Source organism: Muntiacus reevesi, chromosome 8, assembly GCF_963930625.1.
Source record: "Muntiacus reevesi chromosome 8, mMunRee1.1, whole genome shotgun sequence".
Taxonomy (NCBI): domain Eukaryota; kingdom Metazoa; phylum Chordata; class Mammalia; order Artiodactyla; family Cervidae; genus Muntiacus; species Muntiacus reevesi.
The window spans coordinates 61008864-61030068 of record NC_089256.1 but is presented as its reverse complement, the minus strand read 5'-3'; the positions used below and the strand labels follow the sequence as shown (position 1 = coordinate 61030068).

Genomic DNA, 21205 nt, shown 5'->3' with positions numbered 1-21205 from the left:
GTTCCTCTGCAGTTTCAGACCAGATCTGGATGGTTTCCTAAGCTCTCCCAAGTCAAGTCCTTGCTCTGGCATGCCATCAGCTACCCTCAGCCCTCCGGTGAGTCCTGCCTTTCTGGCTCCTTAGGATTCAAGTTCTTAGAATACTTCGTTGATCGAATTTCCTCCAATAAACCCCATTTGCAGAAAGTGTTGGCTCTTCTCTGCATTATATTATAGTTTGAAAACCGTGAGGTTGAGAGACTTCTTGTAGAAACTTCTCACTACTAAAGAAGGATCTTTTTCCCCCCAACTCTATTAGATAACATATGAAAGCAAGGAAATGGTAGAGAAGGGGCCAAAATCTATTACAAGGAATTAAAATATGAACTAACCTCCTAAAACCAGTTATCCTGGATTTAAGCTTCTGCAATTAATAATGTGCCAGAACCAGGCAGCCCTTGTTTAAAGAGCGAAGCCTTTTGTCACAGCCTGACATATGACTCATTCATCATTAAGGACTAAGAGTGTTAACATAATCCCAAATTCTGCTAACCGCCGGTATTGCAATTAGAGTTGATCTGTCCTTAATCATGCTAAGAAAAGAACACTGGGCCAAGGAGAGCACATCTGAAAATGGCATCTGCTTTATTTGGGAGTAACACAAATGACCTCAAATGAACTGGAAAATTTCCCTTCCAAGCACTTGCCTTATCATTTTGAAAGTCTTTGTGTCTTGGCCCATTATTTCCAATAGCTTTTTTTTTTTTTTTTTTTGGAAACATTATTATTTGCCTGCGGCAGGCCTTTTAGTTACAGCATGCAAACTCTTAGTTATGGTATGTGGGATCTAGTTCCCTGACCAGGGAGTGCAGAGTCTCAGCCACTGGATCACCTGGGAAGTCCCCTCCAATAGTTTCTTAGGGGAAGTGGAGACCCCACTGTATCGCTGTACTCCAGAGCTGTGGTATGATTTGCTGAACAGCAGGTTCAGAAAAGCACAGATTTGGGAGCAACTTAATTACAACTTGAACACAATCTTTCATTTTTAGCAGGCATTTCTTTTCTTTAGTTTATTCTACTGCCTTCTATCTGAACCCTAAATTTCCCAGGTCATAGGCTGGGAAAAAAAGAGAGTCACAATATTGTTCACTAAACTATATTTCCCTGATTCTTCCTCTCCACTGCTCTTCCTCAAACAGGAAGCCTCTTGTGGCTTCCTTTGGTCACCGTAGATGCCCAAAGGGTGGCAAAAACTGCCAGTGTCCACCAGAAATACTACTGGTGGTTTGGGCCTAAGGTCCTACCCCAGTGTACGCTGCACGAGCTTCTGCCCTCTGGAGCCTAGGCCACTGAAAGGCTGAATCCACAGTTCAGATGTTCCCAACTGGATACTGAGTCACCAGGAGCAGCTATAAAATGCTCTTTCCCTGCAGTCCCCTTCTGCTGGAACTCAGGTTGAAATTCATGGGAATCAGGGCGTATGCAGGCAGAAACACCCTGCTATACCCTGAATGGCTCCTTTCATTCAGACTCCTGGTCTTTCAGTTAAATTTGTGTCTCTTAACTCTGCTTTTAATTTTCTCTGCCTTGTTTGTTTGTTTCTTTGTTTAATTTCATGAAGGTCTTTTTCAGGGGCTGCCTGGTTCTGGCACATTATTAATTGCAGAAGCTTAAATCCAGGATAACTGGTTTTAGGAGGTTAGTTCATATTTTAATTCCTTGTAATAGATTTTGGCCCCTTCTCTACCATTTCCTTACTCTTCAGTTTCTAGAACCTTGTCAAACACTCCCTTCACCATTACCAGCCCTCCAGGCATGTGGAAGATCTAGCTAAGCTTAAATCAGGAGCCCTGACATTCATCTAAATAAATTTGCTTGGCTGTTATTATTTTGGCAGTTTCTCAACTCACAGCTTTCAACAAAGTGGGGCTTTAAAAAGTATACAGTATAGTAATAACAGCCAACAGTTACTGAGATTAATTTGTGACAGGCACTTTTTCTAGGTGCTTTATATGAAGAAGCACATTTAATCCTTACAGTAAACCTGTGAAGTAGGAACTATAGATCCACAAATATCTTGGAGCCATGTGTGAAATTTTTCAGACTTTTAAAAGGTAACAATTATGCATGTACTATATAAATTACTAACAAACACCCCAAGTCAGGTATGGAGTAGCTCTAGTCAAACACAATATTTCTGCAGTGAAATTTATGACTATTCACAGTTGGTAGCAAAAATGAAATTAAGGACAGCCCCACATCAGTTCAGGTCAGCTTTTGCCACCAAATGATTTATAAAAAATAATTTGGTTTTCAAAACTCTTTAGGTTTTAAAACTAAAACCTAGTTTTGTATTACTATCCCCATTTTATATATTCAAATAAATGAGATAAGATAAATGAGAAGACGAAGTACAGAGAAGTGCAGTAATGGCCACTATCTCCCAAGTTCCCATGGCTAGGCAGGTGACAGAGCTGCAGTGTGAACAGAGGCAGCTAGCTAGAGACCTGGGATTGAGCCTCTGCCACACAGCCCTCCAGACTGATGAAACTAGACAGGTTCTCTAAGAGTCTCGTGTTGAGACTTCAACCAACTGAAAGTCTTCATCAGCTAACACTGTAGGAGAATTAAAATAGGAAGAGCGGGGCTTCCCTGTGATCCAGTGACTAAGAACTCACATGATGCAACTGAAAGATCCCACGTGCCTCAATGAAGACCCGGTGCAGCCAAATAAATAATGAATAAAATAAGTATTTTTAAAAACCAGGAAGAGGAAGTCCCTGATAAGGGTCCCTAAGAAAAACTTGCTTTTCAATTTCCTTTTACTCCCTCCCTCTGTCTTTTCGACTCCTTACCCCTCCCTCCCCCACCCACATAACATCTATGTTAACTATCTGTACTTCCTCTGCTACTTTCTGGAGCACACATTTCCCCAAATCTGATCTGAGCAATCCCTCTTCCCTTTGTATTCTCTACAGATTTAGCTTTTTGCTGCTGATGTCTATTACCAGATACTTTGGGATGTTCCACTCTTGTGCCCTATCCTGAGAGAGTGCCCTCACCTAGAGACTCATACTTGGCTTTGTAGAGTAGCTCACTTACCCAGATTTCAAGAGATTCAGAAATTACATCAGATCCACTTGTATCATTTTGTTTTTTCCACCTATCTTCATGGTACATATTCCTCTACTTATTTTCTTCACAATTTTTCCCTTACATAACTTTATGTCCCATTTGAATAGAAAATATGCATTTTATCTTTTTTGACATATGGATTAAGATGTTATATCTCCTTTCAGTAAGAGAAGGTATGATGTAATTATAGTGATTTTATTTTTTTCAAAATCAAAATCTGAACACATGATCTTAACACACAATGGATAATCAGACAGAACCTCTGAGATCACAGAGCTCCCAGAACATTAACAAATGTGGTAGCTGTTTCTCTGTACCATCAATAACAGAATCATATGATAAGCACACTTTGGGTTAATGACTTTTCTCTTGTTATGGGCAACTCTGAAAGGCTTTGAAAGATAGTTTATGACCTCTATAGGAAAACCTGCTGACAGACAACTGATCCTGCCTGGGTCACCTTGCATTTGAAGGCCTATTTCTGCCAACAACTCCTCACCTGTCCACACATCTGCTACCTTGTGGGTCATGCACATATTTTTTTTCACTTTCTTTTTCTCTAAACCATTATAAGCAGTATTTCACCATGTTTCCCACATTTTTTTGGTTCCATATTAACCCAATATTCAAGTGTATTATCTCATTACTGTCTTTGTCTCTCTCTCTTCTTCCTGAAGACCCATTCTAGGATATGAAGTCACATACTTCATTTCAAGCCTATCCTTTCCCTCCTCTCCAATTTGTGATTCTCCCTTTGATAAACTCTCTTATTTGATCATTCATTGGCACCGGCTCTTCTATATAGTAGGGAAAAAGATAATATAGCATAGAGACTTTGGAATCTGGCAGCCCAGGGTTCTAATCTGATTTCATTATGTGCACAAGTGGCTTAGTATTCCAAGTTTAAATGTCTTCATTTGTGAAATTGAGCCAATAACAGATTAAATTATTTTTAAAATATGGATTTAAAAAAAGCATGTATAGGCTTATAGAAGCTATAAAGTCTAATGTGATACTAGAGAGCATCCTTTCATCCTGCAGACTGACACCTAGAGTGCAAAATCAACTTCAAGGTAGGAGACATTAGACAAAAAGAATTGTAGACTTTCAAGCACAACTCCCGCATTTTTCAGATGAGAAAAATGAAGTGGAGAAATATGAAGTGATAAATATGGGTTATCACATTTCAAGAGAGTTCAGGCCGGTAAAGTGGCAGCCACAGGTGAGTAGTCTTCCTGGGCTCTTTTCCCAGTTGCCTCTGAGGAGTCCCAGAACCCTCCCTTTTTCTATTCCAGGCATCATAGCCAACCTGACTTCAGCTAGTGACTCACCCTGCAGTTTGGATGTTTTGCCTCCATACTCCTGGATCCTTAGTCCTGGCCAATGGCCTCTATATGTGATTACCATCCATCCGGGCTGCAAAACTATGGCCCACACTCCCCCTCCTACCAGATAATTCTGCTCTTTCCAGGTTATAGTTATAATCCCAAATCTGGTCTCTCAGGGTCCCAGATGAATGGGGCCATCAGAGGGCCATGCAGCATGATCCCCCTTAGAATATGCTAAGGTTAAAGATGCTGGTAGGGCTTCCCTGGTGGCACAGACAGTAAAGAATCTGCCTGTAATGTAGGAGACCCAGGTTCATTCCCTGGGTTGGGAAGATACCCTGGAGAAGGAAATGGCTAGTCACTCCAGTATTTTTGCCTGGAGAATTCCATGGACAGAGGAGCCTGGTGAGCTATAGTCCATGGTGTCACAAAGAGTTGGACATGACTGAATGACTAACAAAGGTGTTGGTATATGACTTGCAAAACGACAGCTCCTGTCCCTACTGTTTGCCTTTGGAGCCAAACATTGTCTAGGCCAAGTGATTTCATATGTGAAAACCAAGGGGCCTAATAATCTAGTCTATGAGACTTCCCAGCTATGGAGTAACGAAAAGAATAAGGAAAGAACAATGGAACAAGACTGATCTGGGTGTGAATCTGGATTCCACTGATTTTCACTTAGATGGACACTGAGCAAGATTTAGACTTTTTTACCTCTCTGTATTTCAGTTTTTTAATCTGTAAAATTGGGAGCAATAGTGCTAAACTCTCAAAGCAGTTGTGAGGATATGAACACTAAGTAAAGTACATAACACATTATAGGGCACATAGCACAAACTCAATAAATGGTAGCTCCAGCTAGGCCATTCTGAGTGTGGCTATCATTAGAAACTTAGAGGGGGCAGTCAGAAATAAAAGGCCAGGCCCTGGCTCCAGCCCGTTGGAGCCTACCTGCTGCAGACTGCTGCGATTTCCTTCTCCTTGGGTGTTCTGCCAACCCCCAGCTCCACCAAACTGCACCCAAGGTGGAGGCCCCCTCCTCAGCCACATCATGGGAATAGTAGGTAACTTCTCTGATATAGCCTCAGGACTCCCATGAGGATCCCAAACACCTTTCTTACATCTGCCAAAGGTGCCTATGTCTCTGTCCCCAATCATTGGGCACTGACAGGCCAGATAGTTAACTCACATTTATTGAATATCTTTTCATGCCTATTAGCCATCTGTATATCTTCCTTGGAAAAATGTCTATTCAGGTCTTCTGTCCATTTTTAAATCAGGTTGTTTGGGTTTTTTTTTTTTTTTTTTTTTTTTTATTGAGTTGTATGAGTTGATATACCCATTTGAATTCTGAGTTCCAAAGAATAGCAAGGAGAGATAAGAAAGCCTTCCTCAGTGATCAGTGCAAAGAAATAGAGGAAAACAATAGAATTGGAAAGACTATAGAGATATTTTCAAGAAAATTAGAGATACCAAAGGAACATTTCATGCAAAGATGGGCTCAATAAAGGACAGAAATGGTATGAACCCAACCGAAGCAGGCGATATTAAGAAGAGGTGCCAAGAATACACAGAAGAACTATACAAAAAGATCTTCACGACCCAGATAATCATGATGGTGTGATCATTCACCTAGAGCCAGACTTCCTGGAATGTGAAGTCAAGCGGGTCTTAGAAAGCATCACTACGAACAAAGCTAGTGGAGGTGACAGAATTCCAGTTGAGCTATTTCAAATCCTAAAAGATGATGCTGTGAAAGTGCTGCATTCATTATGCCAGCAAATTTGGAAAATTCAGCAGTGGCCACAGGACTGGAAAAGGCCAGTTTTCATTCCAGTTCCTAACAAAAGGCAATACCAAAGAATGCTCAAACTACCACACAATTGCATTCATCTCACAGGCTAACAAAGTAATGCTCAAAATTCTCCAAGTCAGGCTTCAACAATATGTGAACCATGAACTTCCAGATGTTCAAGTTGGTTTTAGAAAAGTTACCAGAGATCAAACTGCCAACACCCACTGGATCATCAAAAAAGCAGGAGAGTTCCAGAAAAACATCTACTTCTGCTTTACTGACTATGCCAAAGCCTTTGACTGTGTGGATCACAACAAACTGTGGAAAATTCTTCACAAGATGGGAATACCAGACCACCTGACCTGCCTCTTGAGAAATCTGTATGCAGGTCAGGAAGCAACAGTTAGAACTGGACATGGAACAACAGACTGGTTCCAAATTGGGAAAGGAGTACATCAAGGCTGTATATCGTCACCCTGCTTATTTAACTTATATGCAGAGTACATCATGAGAAATGCTGGGCTGGATGAAGCACAAGCTGAAATCAAGACTGCCAGGTGAAATATCAATAACCTCAGATATGCAGATGACACCACCCTTATGGCAGAAAGTGAAGAAGAACGAAAGAGCCTGTTGATGAAAGTGAAAGAGGAGCGTGAAAAAGTTGCCTTAAAGCTCAGCATTCAGAAAACTAAGACCATAGCATCTGGTCCCATCACTTCATGGCAAATAGATGGAGAAACAGTGGAAACTGTGGCAGACTTTATTTTGGGGGGCTCCAAAAACCACTGCAGATGGTGACTACAGCCATGAAATTAAAAGATGCTTGCTCCTTGGAAGGAAAGTTATGACCAATCTAGACAGCACATTAAAACACATTACTTTGTCAACAAAGGTCCATCTAGTCAAAGCTATGGTTTTTCCAGTGGTCACATATGAGTGTGAGAGTTGGACTATAAAGAAAGCTAAGTGCTGAAGAATTGATGCTTTTGAACTATGGTGTTGGAGAAGACTCTTGAGAGTCCCTTGGACTGCAAGGAGATCCAACCAGTCCATTCTAAAGGAAATCAGTCCTGAATATTCATTGGAAGGACTGATGCTGAAGCTGAAACTCCAATCCTTTGGCCACCTGATGCAAAGAGCTGACTTACTGGAAAAGACCCTGATGCTGGGAAAGATTGAAGGCAGGCGGAGAAGGGGACAACAGAGGATGAGATGGTTGGATGGCATCACCAACTCAATGGACAGGAGTTTGAGTAAACTCAGGGAGTTGGTGATGGGCAGGGAGGCCTGATGTGCTGCAGTCCAGGGGGTTGCAAAGACACAGCTGAGTAACTGAACTGAACTGTATGTGTTGTTTAAATATTTAGGATATTAAACCTTTATCATTAATCATCAGAGAAACGCAAATCAAAACCACAGTGAAATATCACCTCACACTATCAGAATGGCTATCACCAAAAAGTCTACAAATAATGAATGTTGGTGAGGATGTGGAGAAAAGAGAACCCTCCTACATTGTTGTGGGAATGTAAATTGGTGCAGACACTATGGAAGACAGTATGGAGATTCATCAAAAAATTAAGAATAGTACCACCATACGATCCAGAAATTCCACTCCCAGGTATATATCTGAAGAAAATGAAAACATTAATTTGAAATTATTCATGAGCCCCAATGTTCACTGCAATGTTACTTACAATAGCTAAGACATAAAGTAATGTAAATGTGCATCAACAGAGGAATGAATAAAGAAGATGTGAGATAGGTATAGATATATGATGGAATACTACTATAATACTATATAATATACCATATAATAATATATGTAATGGAATACTACTCAGCTAAAAAAAAGAATGAAATTATGCCATATGCAACAACATGAATGGACCTAGAGGGCATTATATTTAGTGAAACACATCAGATAGACAAAGACAAATACTGCATGTTATTGTTTACATGTGAAACCTAAAAAATAAAAAAATGAATGTAACAAAACAGAAACAGACTCACAGATGTGGAAAACACACTAGTAGTTGCCAGTGGGGAGAGGAAAGTGGGGAGGGGCCAGATAGGAGTAGGGGGTTCAGAAGTACAAACTATCATGTATAAAATAAATAAGCAACAAGGATATACTGCACAGCACAGGGAATATAGTCAATATTTTATAATGTTTAAATGGAGTATAATCTGTCAAAATATTGAATTACTATGCTGTACAACTGAAACTAGTATAATATTGTAAATCAGCTAAATTTCAATTTAAAAAGCATTTACTGACTACTTACTACTACATGTTACATACTGGGGGGCCAAAACAATGTTTCCTTCTCTCCATGAGGTTACAGAGCAGGAGGAGAGACATACATGTAAGGAAATGTTTCCAGTTTAAGAGTCACAACAGTATTCAGGAGCACATGTACACATGTGTGTGTGTGCATCTGTATGTGTGTGTTTAACTGACAAGAAGAGAGAAAGGAAGAGACATTGAGACAGGCTTCACTGAAGACTGGATGCTTGAATTGAGCTGAATCTTTAAGAGTTTATTAGTAGGATCAGAGTTCAATAGTAGAAGGTGTACTTTAGGTCAAGGGAATGTGGAAGAGTAAAATCACATACTGAGTGGTGGGGTGCTATTTAGGATGCAGTGTTTTTCCATGTGTAGTCCAAGATCCACCTGCATCAGAATCAGTTGTGGATCTAGTTTAAAATGTCAATTCCTGAGCACTACCACCTGCAACTCTGATTTGGGGCTATGATTCTGATTTAGGGCCAGAGTGGTAAGGGTAAAGCACATTAAGTAATTCTGATACATATTGAAGATAAGAACAAGTCTTTTGTAACATAAAATCCAAGGCAACATGATGGAAAGATAGGTGGGATCCAAGTCAGGGAGTTCTTTACATCATGCTAAGGAGGGAGATTTCATCCTATAGGTCAGTTTTCTAAGTGTGTTCCCAGGAGGAGTAGCTGCAGCAGCACCTGGGAAACTTGTTGAAAATACAAATTTTCAGACTCAGCAATCTTAACATAACTGCTACAGAAAATGGGAGACACTGAAAGATTTCAAGTATAAGAAAGATATGGTCAGTTCTGCATTTCAAATTACACAGCCTACACAGTTAAGGATAATTTAGAAAAAGCCAAACTAGGAGTGATGCCACTAGGTGCGAAGCCTGGGGGCTTTGATGGTACCATACAGTTTCCAGAGAGATTCTTCACCTTGGCATTCTATCCTCTTGAAGGCTGGCTTGTGCTGCATGAGGCCATCCTCCAAACAAGAGGCAGGTAGAGGATGACAAAAATGCTTTTCCAGGTGAGGATGCCCATTGCTAAGCTGCAACTCAAGTTTAGGAAACCCCAGGTAAATACAAGGATTTCTAGAAACACCCACACCTTAAGTTGATGGTATCCTCCAATAGATCCATAACTACACCCTAAACAGGAATCCTAACTGGCCCCAGACTTGTCCAAGGAAGCAGCTAACACCCAAATTCAGGGCCTCTTTTTTTAGGGGCCATGGCTGAGTGCCCAAGAATTCTAAAGATACTGAACCCAAAATGGAGACTCCAAAGATGCCCGAGAAAGCTGAGAGTGGAGGAAGTCCTCACCCTCCCACAATGACCCCTGAATTAGCTAAGAGTTTCTGAACCATCTCCTAGTCATGAGTGACCATCAAAGCCCACAGCTTGGCTTAGGAGAGACATGTATCAGAGTTAAAATGGGAGTCTTAGAGACTTCCCAGGGTATTCCAGAGAATGTTGGAGACAGCTATTTCTAATGGCCTCAGAAAATGACAATCTAGCTACTGAAGTTCTGTTTAAATATGGCTACCTTCCCCCATCTGAGAGTCTACTGGAGAAGGGAAGGAGGAGGCAGGCATATGCAGAAGGGTTATCTGAACCACCTTGGTAAAAAGGAACTCCGTGCTACCATGAACTCTGAGAGCTAACCTAAGCCAGTATGCCTCCTAGACAAGAATTCCAGGTGCTTAAATAATTTGTCTGAGATGGAGGACTGGCCAATGGGAAAAGCACATTTTACACATAAAAAATTCTGAAGGTAGAAAGAGACCCAATGTTCATGATGAAAAACTATGTGATTCTTATATGGCTTGTTTTAAACCATAAGCACTAGAAAACCTGAAACCCTGTTTATTTTAAGTACTATCATTTTTATTGCTTTATTTGCAAATGTTCTCTAGTTCATAATTTTAGGTATTTTTATAAAAGATGATCAATGGATTTTCTTCAAGTGTGTTTATTATGTTCTAAAATATGATCAGAAAATACAAGATCCCATTGCCATCTCTCTATTTACTTGACTCCATTTCTTTTTTTTCACATACTCCTATCCAGTATCTGCACTGTAGGAATGTTGGGGGATGATATAAAATTAGACATATTGGCGCAAAATAATTGCGGTTTTGCATTGTTGAACTTTGCTGTTTGATACTGGAATACATTCTTAAATATATGTGGCTATGTTATACATCATTTTAATGTGCATTTCTCACTTTATGTTTCTTGCTAATGACTTATTACTTACTGTTTATTTAATATTTATTTTAGACTAGGGAAATGACATTAGACTAAAAGCAAATTTGAGTGATTTTCTTATTTGAGTTCAAAACAGGTTGTGAAGCAACAGAGACAACTTACAACATCAGCAATGCATTTGGCCCAGGAACTGCTAACGAACATATAGTGCAGTGGTGGTTCAAGAAGTTTTGCAAGGAAGACCAGAGCCTTGAAGACAAGGAGCACAGTGACCGGCCACTGGAGGTTGACAACAACCAACTGAGAGGATCATCAAACTTGATCCTCTTACACATAAAGAAATGAAACACAAAAGTTGCCGAAAAACTCCACATTGACCATTCTATGGTCATTCGGCGTTTGAAGCAAATTGGAAAGGTAAAAAACTTGATAAGTGGGTGTCTCATGAGCTGACTGAAAATCAAAACAATTGTCATTTTGAAGTGTTGTCTTCTCTTATTGTACGTAACAACAATGAACCATTTCTCGATCGGACTGTGATATGCAATGAAAAGTGGATTTTACATGACAGCTGGCAATGATGAACTCAGTGACTGGACTGAGAAGAAGCTCCAAAACAATTCCCAAAGCCAAACTTGCACCAACAAAAGGGTCATGGTCACTGTTTCGTGGTCTGCTGCTGGTCTGATCCACTACAACTTTCTGAATCCTGGTGAAACCATTACATCTGAGAAGTATGCTCAGCAAATCAATGAAATGCACCGAAAACTGCAACACCTGCAGCCAGCATTGGTCAACAGAAAGGGCCCAATTCTCCACAATAATGCCCAACTGCACGTTGCACAACCAACATTTGAAAAGTTGAGTGAATTGGGCTACAAAGTTTTGCCTCATCCACCATATTCACCTGACCTCTTGCCAACCAATTACCACATCTTCAAGCATCTTGACCACTTTTTGCAAGGAAAACACTTCCATAGCCAGTAGGAGGCAGAAAATGCTTTCCAAGAGTTCGTCAAATCCAGAAACATGGATTTTTATTCTACAGGAATAAGCAAACATTTCTCATTGGCAAAAATGTGTTGATTGTAATGGTTCCTAACGATTAATAAAGATGTGTTTGAGCCTAGTTATAATGATTTAAAATTAACGGTCCAAAACCACCATTATATTTGCATCAACCTAATACAATGCAGTCTGGTCCGTCTGGCCAAGGCTATGGTTTTTCCAGTGGTCATGTATGGATGTGAGAGTTGGACTGTGAAGAAAGCTGAGCGCCGAAAAATTGATGCTTTTGAACTGTGGTGTTGGAGAAGATTCTTGAGAGTCCCTTGGACTGCAATGAGATCCAACCAGTCCATCCTGAAGGAGATAAGTCCTGGGTGTTCATTGGAAGGACTGATGCTGAAGCTGAAACTCCAATACTTTGGCCACCTCATGCAAAGAGTTGATTCATTGGAAAAGACCCTGATGTTGGGAGGGATTGGGGGCAGGAGGAGAAGGGGACGACAGGGGATGAGATGGCTGGATGGCATCACTGACTCGATGGACATGAGTTGAGTAAATTCCAGGAGTTGGTGATGGACAGGGAGGTCTGGTGTGCTGCGATTCATGGGGTCGCAGAGCCGAACTGAACTGAACTGAACTGAACTGAACTGAACTGAATACAATGCCTGGCATACAATAAAGTACTCAATATGTTAATGATCACCTGCAGCAACAGCAGCAGCAGGAACAATAACAGCCCCTGAGATTTCCAGATCCCAGAGTTGAAACTGATTCTCTAGGTCAGAAGCAAGCCTGTGCCTCAGTGCTTTATTTCTCCTGCCTCTATCACCTCTATCTCCTGACAGCTATGTCTACTTCTGAGTCCAATAAGAACTTAGGTCCCATTTTTCAGTCAACTTTATTAAAAACAAGGTATATATCAACTATCTTCAGCCATTTGCAGCAAGGCTTGCTCCTTTCCTAGATCCTTAACCTTCCTTTCCTAGATCCTTAACCCTCCTTTCCTAGATCCAGGGCCTGGGAGTGTAGCCTACCTGTGGAACTCAAGTGTCCCTTGACAGCCCTTCACTCTTGGCCAGTCCAGGAGTCCAGCACCCCACAGGTGTGTCCATGTAAATACAGACACAGTAGTACCTTGGTCCTACATGACATGATGGCCCAATCCCTTGGCCAAGCTTCCAAAGAAGGGAAGCAATGACTTATTGCTTCTGTTAAGACTGGTAGGGCTGAAAGACTACAGACATTTCAAACTTTAAACAAAAGACATTGCAGCCTTCAGTTCTATACTTTCCCGCTTTGGGCCCCCAAGTCATTCAGGCCTTCCTTAGCGGTTTCTATTTTGGGCTGTCATGATCTTACATACTGAACAAAATTTCTTTTGTATTCTAGATCTGACTCTTCATCCCTTCTGCAACAAAACATTTTCAAGTCTTTCTGGAAATGTGACTTAAGATACTTAATATAACAATGTTCCAATTCACTCATTTGGTTAGATTGTGTTTTTTATAGAGATGTGACATAAGACATAACATTGACACAGGCTATTAATATTGATGGTAGCTGAGATTACTAGCTTATGGTAATGTATATCACTATTGACAACACAAAAATGCTAAAAACAGATCTGTTAACTTAGTCTTGTGACATCTATTATCATGGAATCAATACATAGAGTAAAACTTGTATAGAAAACATTAGTGTGGGGGAGAACGCATCAGGGAGGCAGAAAGACTGGAAAAAGGAAATCTAGCTAGGGGATGTTGGAAAAATATAAACAATAGATAATGAAGCTATGAATAAAGATTTATAATTTGGTATTTGCAATTATTCTTAATTAATATGTAACCAAATCACTAAATATTGTCACCTTTCCAAATCTGCAGATTCCCTGGCTTTAGAAAAGTAATAATTCTTATTTTGCCAGTCCACACTTTCTCATTAAAGTGAGTTATTTTGTTATTGATCTCAGCACAGAGCTGCCAAACAGGATAATTTTCCCTTAGTCTTGGCCCAACTTCCTCCCTGTCTGGAGCCCAGAAGGCATTCATGGACAGGGGCAAAGCAGGACACTGCTGTGACCTCTCTGGCCATAGCCTTTCACCAGGATGTGGTCAGCTGTCATGAGCAGTATTAAAATCAGGAACCCAGAGAAGAGTCCAAAAGAAGAGGATGGAAGGAGGGTGACCCACTGTCAGGGGATTACTCCTCTGTCTCACTGTCAGCCTTCTGCTTCAAGGTAAGATGAGGCAAGAACAGAGAAGACCAGAGTGTGGTTCTGAAGGTTATCTAGGAACTTTCTTCCAGCATGTGAAGGACATTAGAATTAACAAGTTAAGTGTTTCTTCCATAATGTCAGTGTCTTGATTTCCTTTTGGTGACAGAAAGACATTCCACTGTTCAGGATACGGAGCTCTCCTCACTTCCTGCCTGCATAGGGATCTCATTTCACCACTTTCCAAATCTGCCTTTTCTTGTCCTCCAGTGCCCTTTCCACCACACTTTCATCCTAACCTCCCTACCTCCTTTGATGTGATGTCTATGAAAAGAGTAGCCCTGAAAGAGAAAGTAAAATACCAAGGGAGGGTAGGAATCAATCTGAGGTAGAAGAAAGCAGATACTTTGCCTCCGCGGGGATGTATTTGTTCCCAGTCTGGGTACGTACCTTAAATATTATGGGAAGAGATGAAGAGAGAGAGGAGAAGGCAGGAAAAAAAGACCAAAAAAAAAAAAGGAAATGGAGAAAAGATTCTGCTCAGGTACTACTACCCAAATAGCTCCCTGGCTATGGCCAAGAGCAAAGATCCACATAGGGCTTACTATGTGATGTGGTGAGCTGAGTGATATGGCCTAATGATCCTAGTGTTGGAAATAAGTTCTAAGCTATCTGAGATCACTAAATCTGAGAAGGGCAAAATAAGCTAAAGCACCAAAATAACCACACATTGAGAATACCTACTTCATGTTTCTCATATCTGCCTAGTAAGTAGGGCAGTTGTTTATCTATCTTATCTTCTTGATAAATCAACTCTGTCTTAGGTAAACAAAGTCCCTGAAAATGAGGATGAGAAATCATTAGAGCACATTTATAAGTGACCTTGACTACAAGTTCAAGGGCAGTGCTGGGTGGTGCTAGTAAGTAGATCCAAAAGACTTAAATGAAGGCACCACAGGCCTTCTTGAAGTGACTGCCATTACATCAAGGATGAGTTTGCATACAGATTTGGGCAGATTTTGCATGAGGATGAACGATGAGAATGAGAATAGGTACTGACTCAGCTCACCACATCCATTTCCACCATTTGCCTATCAGACCAGTCCATCCTCTCGGCCCTGGCAGGAAGGATTTTGGCCTTAAGAAGTCTTGGCCCAACAAGGAGGAGGGCTCACCCATTCTTCCCCATGAGTCCTCTTTTTTCTCTCTCTGCAGAGAGGTTCCCATCCTAGTAATAGAGGCTCTCTCTCACAGGGTTTCTGCTTGCTACAGGAAGAGGCAACATTTTCACCATCAATTGCTCAGGATTTGACCAGCATGGGGTAGATCCTGCTGCCTTCCAAGCATTGTTTGACTTAAAGGTCTTCTGTCCAGCTACCAATATCAGCATTCCCACTCACATCAACATCTCTTTCACCTGTCTGCCATCCTGGAAATGGTGAGACCTGGTCCCCACTTTCTGTTGCTTCTAACAGGGGATAAGAATCCTCTGCCCTCTCAGCCCAGCATTGTATTGGTCTAGTGGTGAACAATAGGTACTCTGAATAGATTCTGGACCAATTAGAAGGTTTTCCTATGGGATGGGGCAACACAGAGAAGAAGGCTGCAATGACATTTTTTTAGGAAGGATTTATTCTTGAGTCCTGACCTTTCTGGAAGGTTCCAGAAAGAAGTGATCTCTATGTCAATTAAAACCTGAATTGATGTTCATTGCAGCTCTATTTACAATAGCTAGGAGATGGAAGCAACATAGATGTCCATCAACAGATGAATGCATAAAGAAGTTGTTGTACATATATACAATGGAATATTATTCAGTCATAAAAAGGAATGCATTTGAGTCCATTCTAATGAGGCAGACAAACCAAGAGCTTATTATACAGAGTGAAATAAGTCAGAAAGAGAAAAACAAATATAATATATTAACACATATACATGGAATCTAGAAAGATGGTACTGATGAAACTATTTGCAGAGCAGCAAAGGAGAAGCAGACATAGAGAACAGACTTTTGGACATAGTGGGGAAAGGACAGGAAAGGATGAATTGAGAGAGTAATACTGAAACATATACATTACCATGTGTAAAACAGATAGCCAGTGGGAATACGCTATATGATACAGGGACTCAAACCCAAAGCTCTGTGACAACCTAGAGGCGCGATATGTGGCGGGAGGTGAGAAGGAGGTTCAAGAGGGAGGGGACATATGTGGAAGAGTTATGTTGATGTATGGCAGAAACTAACACAATATTGTAAAGCAGTTATCCTCCAACTGAAAGAATAAAAAAAAAAATTAAGAACTTTCTTTAAAAAAAAAAACAACAAACATAAATTGTTCCTAGATACAAGGGGAGACAATAAGGAAAAGACAGATAAGCATCTAAAATGATGCCTGCTCCAATAAATTAGTAAATATTTATAAGAATATGTAGTGGGCATAGGTCAAATCTTTTTGCACTAATAAGCCTGGATGGGAATTTCTTTACCAGGATGCAGAGCTCCAGCTTCTGACATCAATCCTGTGGATTACTATGGTAAAGCAGATCAACTCTCCCCCCTTTCCCACTACCAATTATAAGTTTAAATTTGAGGAGTGACTTAAAGGTTTTCCAGACCTCTATCCAATGTACAAATTTTTCTTGGACCAAATAAGTCCATCCAGAACTGGTCCAGGGGACACAAATCTCACTGGGCAGCTTGGAAAGGTAGAACTGGTAACCCAAGAAAATGGTCAAGCGGTTTGCAGACCAAAGCACTGGTGCAACCCTGGGTCCAAGTGGTTTTAGGCTGTATTTAATGTCTGCCTAGAGAAAAGGCCATTAAGGGGTACTTTGTCAATGATACTTGGCTAATAAAGTAGGGGAGATAGGGTGTGGTCATTAGGGACCCCAGTGGGAATAAGAGGATCAGAGTTTAAATACCACTTCCCTGGTGATCCAGTGGCTAAGACTGTGCTTCCACTGCAGGGGACACGGATTTGATCCCTGGTATGGGAAAGTTTCACCTGCCATTTAGTATGGACAAAAAGAAAGAGAAGAAGAAAGGAAGAGGCTGGAGTGGCTCCACCATCACTCACCTCTGCTTCTACTGCCCTGGCTGTAGATGCGGGACAAGTTTTTCATTAGCTAGAACCCAGTAGAGTGCATCAGCAACAATAGACTCACTGTATCAGCTGAGAACCTGTGGCTTCCAGATATCACCATCATGGAATTGTGCATATCTGGGTCAGGGAAAGCCAGCATGGAGCCCATCTGAAAAGAGCAACTAAGGGTCAGCGCAGGGCACAGGGACACCAGCAGATTCAGATCAGAGCACAGTCTCAATGAGTTGACTCTCACAAAACACTATGAGCAGAAGTGAAAAGAGAGAGTGACCTTAGAGAAATAGCCCCAACAGTGATCATGGTAGGAGAAGACCTGGGAAGGGAGGGAGACAAAAGCTGATGAAGGCACCCACAGCACCTATCTCTCTCTGCCTCTCACAAGCAGTGTGGATGTGGATCAGGTACCTCCAGGTCTCACTACATATGTCAGCAGCCAAGGTCAAATTATAGTACCACAGGCCAATGAAGGTGACCAGCACCTATAACCCAGACATCCCTACTTTCCTTTTGACCAACAGAACTTCACGCTCACCTTCAGTTCCCTCCTCTACACAGGTGAATGAGACACATTGTGGTAGCCATTTAAGGTTCAGAGGAAGATATTTCAGTGATGCAGATATTATTTAGGAAGGTTTTAGATCAGTGCTTCTCAACTCTGTCTGCCCACTGAAGCTTTTAAAAAATACCAATAACTATGCATTACCCCAGAAATTCCAAATTAGTTGTTCCAAATGGGGTTCTACTACTACTGTGATTTCTTTCTATCTCCCCAGGTGATGCTAATGTGCAGACAGGGTTAAGAACTACTGCTTTAATTCCTCAATAAAGTTTTAAAAAATAAACAAAAACTACTGCTTTATCTTAGATACCCCTTCCACCAAATGAGTCTAACCTGACCCTGACATGCTGCCATGTATAATTTTTAGCTCAAGCCTGTTAACATTAACAGCCGATACACTTTAACCAGTAATTAATGTAACTGAAGCTACCAGGTGTCCTATGGCAGAATCAGATAAATAAATCATTATAAGGGGGCATGCATGTAAATATAAAAATACTGAGCTATTCAAGATTTATTCCACTGAAACAACATATAGATTGGGGAATTGAGAAGAAAAATAGGAAAGACTCCAAAAATTCTTTTTATTTATTTATTCTATTAATTTATTTTTGGCTGCACTGGGTCTTCATTGCTGCATGCAGGCTCTCTCTCTAGTGGCAGAGTGGGGGTTACTCTAGTTGTGGAGCATGGGCTCTAGGGTACATGGGCTTCAGTAGTTGTGGTACAGGTTTAGTTGCCCCAAGGCATGTGGGATCTTAGTTCCCCTTAGCCAATGCAGGGGACACCAGGGATCGAACTTGTGTACCCTGCACTGGCAGGCAGATTCTTAACCACTGGACCACCAGGGAAGTCCCCCCAAAAATTCTTGACTCATGTTTGAGTCATAACTAATCTTCCCATAACTCTGACTCTAACAACCAAAAAAAAAAAAAACCTCTTAATGCTGCAACCCACATGTATATGAATTGCTGGTCCTATGACCCACTTCTGAGGAAACCTAGATGCCTACTTTAAAAGGACAGAGAGGAGAATCTGTGGAAGAAGATCAGTAGGGGAGGAATTGAATCTTGTGGGCAGGAGACTTGAGGACACTCTGGACTGAACTACCCTGGCCTACTTGCAGTGGACAACATGCTCCTGGACAAGGAGTTGTGGGTGAAAACAGATATACCTTGAAATGTCACTCAGACCCAGGTGGAGTGGGGGTTTCTGAACACCACCAAGGCCACCCCAAAGATGTTGATGGATAGCAACCTATATGACCAAATCATTTCCTACGTAACTCCAGGGGCCCCTATTTAACTTCTGAGCTGCTCTTGATTTTCCTCTTAAGCTAAAGCCCTTTAGGATGTAAAAATAGTTCTAGGGAGTTGAGCACCTGCTCCTCTTCCACTCTCTATCCTAACTGCCCTCAAGAAGGATCCCCAAGGCATCTGCTCTGCAGACAGGAGGAGCAGCTGGACTTTTATAAAAATGGATGGTCCTGTCCGATGGTCCACAGGGCCACTTGCCCACAAAAGTCTATAGTTGTGTTCCGAGCAAGTGGGACATAAGGAGAAATTAGACAATGAAATTGGTGGCACTTCTGAAGAGGGCACAAGTCAATGCATCTATTACCCAGAGAGGTCGACCCACGACCAGCCTAACTGGACATCAGCAAAGAATGAATAATCAACTCTCAATAGAGAGTTGAGCCCTCTGGCGTCAGTTATTTGTCACATTCTCCACACTCCTTTCCACCAGGTGGCCAACAGGTGCAGGCCCAGCCTCTTCATCTTAAACCTCCTGGTGTCCAGTAGCTCCTGGTCACCATTGATGCCCTCAGCTTTTACCTGACAGCAGGAAATAAGAACCTTGCCTCATTCAAGATAACTCTTCTGCTGGGTTACAACGTCCTCCTGCTTATGATTAAAGACTTACTCCCCGCCAGTGGCACCCCCCTCATCAGTATGGCCCCTTCAGCTCTTGAGCAGAGAGGGGTGGGAGGGACTGGCTGAACTGGCCCAGGAAAGGGAAATATATTGGGCAAAAGAGGCTGTGCTTCCCAGGGTGGGATTGGAAGAGAGGAATGAAGTCCTGGCTGGTGCCTCTGGCCCTCAGGCAAGCCCAGCTTCCCTCCTGGTGTCTACTTTGCCCTGTGTCTGTCCCTGATGGTGCTCAGCCTGTTGGAGGCCATCTTCATCTCCTACCTGCTGCACCTGGCCACCACCCAGCCCCCACCCATGCCTCGCTGGCTCCATTTCCTGCTTCTACACTGCACTAGCCCAAGGACATGCTGGCCCGCTGTGCACCAGAAGGGAAACACAGGCCTTGCCCACCTGCCTGGTGAGGGAAGTCAGCACTGCCCACGCTTCCTCCTCTATCACCTCTGCTTTTCTGCTCCTGCCTCCTTCCCCACAACCCCCCAGGTGACCTTGGTGGCCCACAGCTGAGTCTCTGTCTCTCCGTAGGTGTGAAAGAGCCCATGGAGTTTGTGGGGAAGATGCCAGGTCCCAGAGAGAGAGCTAAATGGGTAGCCTCAGTCAGCAAGGACCTAGCAGGAAAACAAGACTCAGAAGCAGCACTTGGTCAGCCTGTGGGTGCAGTTAAGCCACATGATGGACACCCTGCTCTTTTGTCTCTACCTGCTCTTCATGGCCACCCCATCACTACAGTGATCGTCCTCTGAAACACCAAGGCATGACATCCATATCCACTTCTCCCTACGAACCATAGCATGAAGTTTCTCACGGTCTTAGGGCCAGCCAGACACAGGCCCCTTCCTAGTCTTAACCACTTACCTGCAATGACTACCATGCATATGCATATGTTCAGTCGCTTCAGTCGTATCCAACTCTTTGCAACACCATGGACTGTAGCCCACGAGGCTCCTCCGTCCATGGGATTCTCCAGGCAAGAATACTGGAGTGGGTTGCCATTTCCTCCTCCAGGCGATCTTCCTGACCCCAGGATCAAACCCAAGTCTTCAGCATCTCCTGCATTGCGAGCAGGTTCTTTACCGTTGGAGCCATCAGGGAAGCCCAGTGACTACCATATCCCCTCTAAATTCCTAAAACAACACAGCCCTACCAAGTAGGTTTAAAAAAAAAAAGTTACTCTGCACACAAAATGAATATCCATGATATGTTAGGGAAAAGAGAAACCTGAGCCAGACATTGGCCAACAAACAGGCTGTTGTTAAGTTTATAACTGTCAAGTTGTATATATTCATTTACATCTGTGATGTGATGCCTCTGGATCTCATATACCTTTATTTGCTGTATTTTAGTTTTTGCTTTTAAGAATATCATGGCTTAAATTTACAAAAATATTATAGCTAATAAAATATGATTACTCTTGAAAAAAATAAAGTTACAAAGGATTATGAATCAGAACATAAAAATAAGAAATGTGTTAAAAATATTGTTCAATTAAAGCATTAAAATTAAATAGCAAATGCTGAAAAAAGAACAACAACAAAACACAGCCCTACCAAGCAGGTTTAGAACAGCTCTAGACAATCTCCTGACGTCTCACATGCCTCGTTCCTCATTCCCACACACTTCAGTGTTCCTTAGCCACACCTAACTTCTGACTCCAT

The 21205-nt window shown here is 41.8% G+C and overlaps 1 pseudogene; it reads left to right on the top strand.

The window, feature by feature from the left end:
* Nucleotides 1-16123: 16123 nt before the first annotated feature.
* On the top strand, nt 16124-20293 carry LOC136172956 (5-hydroxytryptamine receptor 3C-like; annotated as a pseudogene).
* Nucleotides 20294-21205: the final 912 nt, after the last annotated feature.